The 5,831-nt window shown below is 41.5% G+C and overlaps 1 non-coding gene across 1 annotated transcript; it reads left to right on the top strand.

The window, feature by feature from the left end:
• Positions 1-5,469: 5,469 nt before the first annotated feature.
• On the top strand, positions 5,470-5,576 carry LOC148548618 (small nucleolar RNA R71). The gene has a single exon (XR_015897521.1). It is a non-coding gene; the product is annotated as a small nucleolar RNA R71 (small nucleolar RNA).
• Positions 5,577-5,831: the final 255 nt, after the last annotated feature.

Below are 5,831 nucleotides of genomic sequence, written 5' to 3'. Positions count from 1 at the left end.
GTAGGATGAAGATGAAAACAGGTAACTTGGACCAGTACACATATGACAAAAGCAAGGAAAACGAACATTAAATTCTAGTGATTTAAACTAAAGAGTAACTATTAATCAGGGGCACATTCAGACTTCTAATTTTGAGCATTTCCAAGCATATGAATCAAGCAACAATACAACCTTTTGGTGGTGCCTTCTAGCTATCCCTTTGTTGTCATCATCCATAGCTTCTGCATCCTTCTTTGCCTCCTTGGATGATGGTGCACTGTTTTTTTTTCCAGAAGCTTGATTGAATCCCTACAAAGTTATTGGAAGTTGCTTGTTCCCAAAGCACTTAAGAAATGGTTAGCATGCATGTATGCTCGTGAATGTCTGAACTTAATTTGGTATGTGAACACCAAACTTAGTTCCTTGCCTCATGCACAGATTAAATACATGCAGAGAACCTTATGTGCTTTTATTAATAAGACGGCTATGAACTAGAAACTAAACTATTGTTAAGTGGTTTTCCTGATTGGTTGGGGCTAGCAACTTGCCATTGAAGAGGTGTAATGTGATTCTAAATGAAATCTTTGGTGGAACACCAAACTTAGAATTATACGTTCACTCTTGGATTGTTTTGGTGTGCAACACCAAACTTAGCTCCTCACAATACAGGGAAAATTACTTGTATCCTTTATTGAGATGATCATGAAAAGGAAACTACCTTAGGTTGGGTTGCCTCCCAACGAAGTGCTCTTTTAGCGTCGCTAGCTCGACGATTTCTCCATCAGTTGAGATGATATTTCATTTTGGGGCTTTTCCCCATGTTGCCCATGTAGTGCTTGAGCCTTTTTCCATTCACAGTGAAAGTCCTCCTTGAACTTTCCTCCATGATTTCTATGTGTCCATACGGCGAGACCTTTGTGACAAGAAAGGGTCCTGACCACCTTGATTTGAGTTTTCCAGGAAAAAGTCTTAATTTGGAGTTGTAGAGGAGCACTTGCTGTCCTTTTTCGAAACTCCTGGATGTCAGATTGAGGTCGTGCCTTCTCTTTGCCTTTTCTTTATAGATCTTGGCATTTTCATAGGCTTGAGATCTAAACTCTTCAATTTACTGCAGCTGCAAGACCCTTTTTTCACCAGCAGCAATGCTATCAAAATTTAGTAGCTTGAGAGCCCAGAGGGCTTTGTGTTCCAGCTCCAATGGTAAATGACAGGCCTTTTCATACACCAGTTGATATGGGGACATCCCAATAGGTATTTTGAATGCCGTTCTGTATGCCCAAAGAGCATCATCTAGCTTCTTTGACCAGTCATTTCTTGATGCTCCTACAGTCTTTTCCAGAATCCTTTTTAGCTCTCTATTAGACATCTCAGTTTGCCCACTTGTTTGGGGGTGGTAACGTGTGTCAACCTTGTATTTTACCCCGTATCGTAGGAGGAGAGCTTCTAGTGGTCTGTTACAAAAATGGCTTCCCCCATCACTGATGAGTGCTCCTGGGACTCCGAACTGGCTAAAGATATTTTTTTTGAGGAAGTTCATGACCACCTTGTTATCATTTATTGGGGTTGCAATAGCCTCTACCCACTTGGAAACGTAATCCACTGCCACCAAGATATACTTGTTTGAATATGAGGTTGGGAATGGTCCCATGAAATCGATTCCCCACACATCAAATAGTTCCAGCTCTAAGATGAAATTCTGTGGCATCTCATTTATTTTGGGTAAGTTTCTAGCTCTTTGCCATTCATTGCAGTTCTTTACTAGTTCGTTGGCATCCTTGAAAAGGGTGGGCCAAAAGAATCCACTTTGTAACACCTTGGCTGCAGTTCTTTCCCCTCCAAAATGGCCTCTATAGCATGAGCCGTGGCAGTTCCACAGGACCTCTCGTCCCTCTTCTTCTGACACACATCTTCTCAGGATTCCATCTGAACACTTCTTGAAGAGATATGGTTCATCCTAGACAAAATATTTTGCGTTATTGATGAGCTTTCTTTTTTGATGTTTGTTGATCTCTGGAGGTAAAGCCCCCGGTTGCCTTGAAATTAGCAATGTATGCAAACCAGGGTGCTCTGTGAACTGTCATTAACTACTCATTTGGGAATCACTCAGTCACACTGGCATTATGTGTTCCACCTTTGTCATGAAGGATTCTGGATAGGTGATCGGCTACCTTGTTCTCTACTCCTTTCTTGTCTCTGATCTCAATGTTGAATTCCTGCAATAACAAGATCCATCTTATCAGTCTTGGTTTTGATTCCTGCTCGGCAAATAAATATTTAAGTGTTGTATGATCTATGAAAATGATCACTTTGGCACCAATGAGGTATGATCTAAACTTTTCAAATGCAAAAACTATTGCCAGCAACTCCTTTTCAGTAGTGGTATAATTTCTTTGAGTGTCATTGAGGACTTTGCTGGCATAGTATATCACATGGACCAAGTTATCTTTCCTCTGTCCTAACACTGCCCCAACTGCAAAATCAGATGCATCGCACATCAGTTCAAATGGTAAGTTCCAATCAGGTAGGGAAATGATAGGGGCAGAGGACAGCCTTTTTTTCAAGTTTTCGAATGCTAGCATGCACTTTTCATCAAAGATAAATGGTGTATCAGATACAAGGAGATTGCTTAAGGGCTTGGCTATCTTTGAAAAATCTTTGATAAATCTTCTGTAAAAGCCAGCATGCCATAAAAAGCTCCTAATTGCCTTGACATCACTTGGTGGGGGTAATTTTTCAATGAGTTCTACTTTAGCTCTGTCTACCTCAATGCCTTGGTTAGAAACCTTATGGCTAAAAACTATTCCTCCTGTCACCATAAAGTGACATTTTTCCCAATTCAAGACCAGATTGGTTTCTTGACATCTTTTTAACACCAGGGCAAGGTGATTTAGGCAATTAGGAAAGAAATCCCCGAATACTGAAAAGTCATCCATAAAGACTTCAATGAATTTTTCTATCATATTTGAGAAGATAGAAAGTATGCAGTGTTGAAACGTTGCAGGAGCATTACATAGCCCAAATGGCATGCGCCTGTATGCAAACACTCCATATGGGAAAGTAAATGACATTTTCTCCTGGTCTCTCGGATCAACCACTATTTGATTATATCCTGAGTAACCATCTAGAAAACAGTAATATGCGTGTCCTGCAAGTCTTTCCAACATCTGATCCATGAAGGGAAGTGGGGAGTGATCTTTTCTTGTAGCTTCATTGAGTTTTCTGTAGTCAATGCACATCCTCCATCATGTGACCATTCTTGTAGGGATGCGTTCGTTCCTTTCATTGGGTACTACAGTGATTCCTCCTTTCTTGGGGACCACTTGGACGGGGCTGACCCATGGGCTATCTGAAATTGGGTAGATCACCCCTCCTTGCCACAACTTCATGACTTCCTTCTGTACCACTTCTTTCATGACTGGATTTAGCCTCCTTTGGGGTTGGATGGATGGTTTGGCATCATCTTCCAACAGTATCTTATGCATTCATATGGCCGAACTGATTCCCTTCAAGTCAGCGAGGGTCTATCTAATGGCATCCTTATGCTTTTGTAATACTTGGAGTAGTTCATCCTCTTGTTCTTGGCTGAGGGCCGAGTTTATGATCACTGGATAACTTTCATTCTCTCCTAAATATGCATATTTGAGAGTGGGTGGTAGTGCTTTGAGTTCAAGTTTGGGTGCTTCTTTTCTTTCATTCTTCTCCTCTGGTGTGCCTTGAACATGAATCTCTGCTGTTGCAGCCTCTTCGCTTGATGCTGATTTCTCTTCTGTTAACCCCTCAAGTTCTTCTTCTTCAAAAATCTCTTGTACTGCATCTTCCAGTGAATCCAACCTCATACATTCTCCCAATGGTTCTTGTGGGTAACTCACGGCCTTGAACACATTGAATGTCATCTTCTCATTGTGTAATCTCAGGGTAAGTTCACCTTTTTGGACATCAATGATAGCTCCAGCAGTGGCCAAGAATGGTCTTCCCAGGATGATAGAGGCCTTGGCTCCCTCCTTCATATCCAACACTACAAAGTCTGCTGGGAAGATAAAATCTCTTACCTTCACCAGCAAGTCTTCTACTATGCCGTGAGGAAACTTGAATGATCGGTCTGCCAGTTGTAGGGCCATTTTTGTTGGCTTGGCCTCCTCAATCCTTATTTTTATCATCATAGCTACAGACATTAGATTTATGCTGGCTCCTAAATCACATAAGGCCTTTTTCACTATGACTTCCCCTATAATACAAGGAATCTGGAAGCTCTCAGGATCCTTCAATTTCTGGGGTAGTTTGTGCTGAATGATGGCACTACATTCTTCGGTTAGTATTACAGTCTCGTTGCTCTTCCAGCTTCTCTTCTTAGTCATTAATTCCTTCAAGAACTTGGCATAGAGTGGCATTTGCTCTATTGCTTCAGCAAAGGGTATGTTAATCTGTAGTTTCTTGAAGATTTCCAAAAATCTTGAGAATTGGTTGTCATCCCCCTTCTTTTTCAATTGCTGAGGGTATGGAGCTTTTGGAACATCTGGCCTCAGCATTTCTCCTTTTTGATGTGAATTGAGAGTGGGAACTTGAACTTCATCTTGTTCCTCTTCCCCTTCATTTGAGTTCTTTTGATGTGGTTTATTGGAAGTTTTCTTCAATTCCTTCCCACTTCTGAGGGTGATAGCTTGACATTCCTCCCTTGGGTTTGAATCAGTGTTGCTGCATAGGTTATGGCTGGGAATTTGCTTAAATAGGTAGCCAATTTGTGTCTCAAGTTTCTTGATGGCAGTATCTTGATTCTGCATATTGGACCGCACTTCATCTCGGAACGTCTTACTGTCTTGAACTTCTTTGCATATACGTTCAAGTAGAGTCTCAATCCTTGAGAGTCTATCTTCGGATGCTGGTGAGTTAAGATTGGAGAGATGAGAAGGGCCATTTTGGTTTTGATATGGATGTTGAGAGGTGTTGTTAGGTAAGTTCTGATATGATCTCTGTGTGGAATGTTGGTGAGTTGCATTGTTGTTGGGGTTGTGACGTCTCTGATATTGGCCTTGATCTTGTTGATTTTCCCACCCAAAGTTTAGGTGGTTACTCCAACCAGGATTATAAGTTTTGGAGTATGGATCATGAGTCTGCCTAGGTGAGTTCCCAATGTAGTTGGCTTGTTCCTGATCATCCCCTGCCTCTGCATTCACTCCTTCTTGAGCTACTGATGAGGTAGTGATTACTGCTACTTGGTTCCTTTCCATCTTCTTGGTAAGGTCAGCCAGCTGCTTAGTGATCATCTTGTTTTGAGCCAGCAGTGCATCCACGTTGTTTAGCTCTATCACTCCTCTAGTGTTGCCTCTTTCAGAAGCATAGAAGTAGTCATTCTCAGCTACAGTCTCAATGACATCTATGACTTCTTCAATGGTCTTCTTCTTGTTCAGAGACCCCCCAGATGAGTGGTCTACTGCCTTCTTTGATTCATAAGAAAGACCTTCATAGAAAATGTGTAACTGTACCCATTCATTGAACATATCTGGCGGGCACCTTCTTGTCAAGTCCTTAAACCTCTCCCATGCTTCATAGAGAGTTTCACCATCTTGTTGCCTGAAGGTTTGTACCTCAACTCTCAACCTGTTGATTCTTTTAGGAGGATAGAATCTCGCCAAGAATTTGTTCACTACATCTTCCCAGGTTGTTAAACTCTCCTTCAGGAAAGACTCCAGCCATTTAGATGCCTTGTCCTTGAGTGAAAAGGGGAACAAAAGCAATCTATAGGTGTCAAGATGAACACCATTAGACTTCACAGTATCACATATCCTCAGGAAGGTGGTTAGATATTGTTTGGGGTCTTCTTGGACACTTCCTCTGAATGAACAGTTGTTCTGAAC

This window comes from Arachis ipaensis, chromosome B8 (assembly GCF_059453495.1).
Source record: "Arachis ipaensis isolate K30076 ecotype BB chromosome B8, ASM5945349v1, whole genome shotgun sequence".
Taxonomy (NCBI): Eukaryota; Viridiplantae; Streptophyta; class Magnoliopsida; order Fabales; family Fabaceae; genus Arachis; species Arachis ipaensis.
The sequence above is the reverse complement of the archived record's forward strand: the minus strand, read 5'-3'. Positions and strand labels throughout refer to the sequence as shown.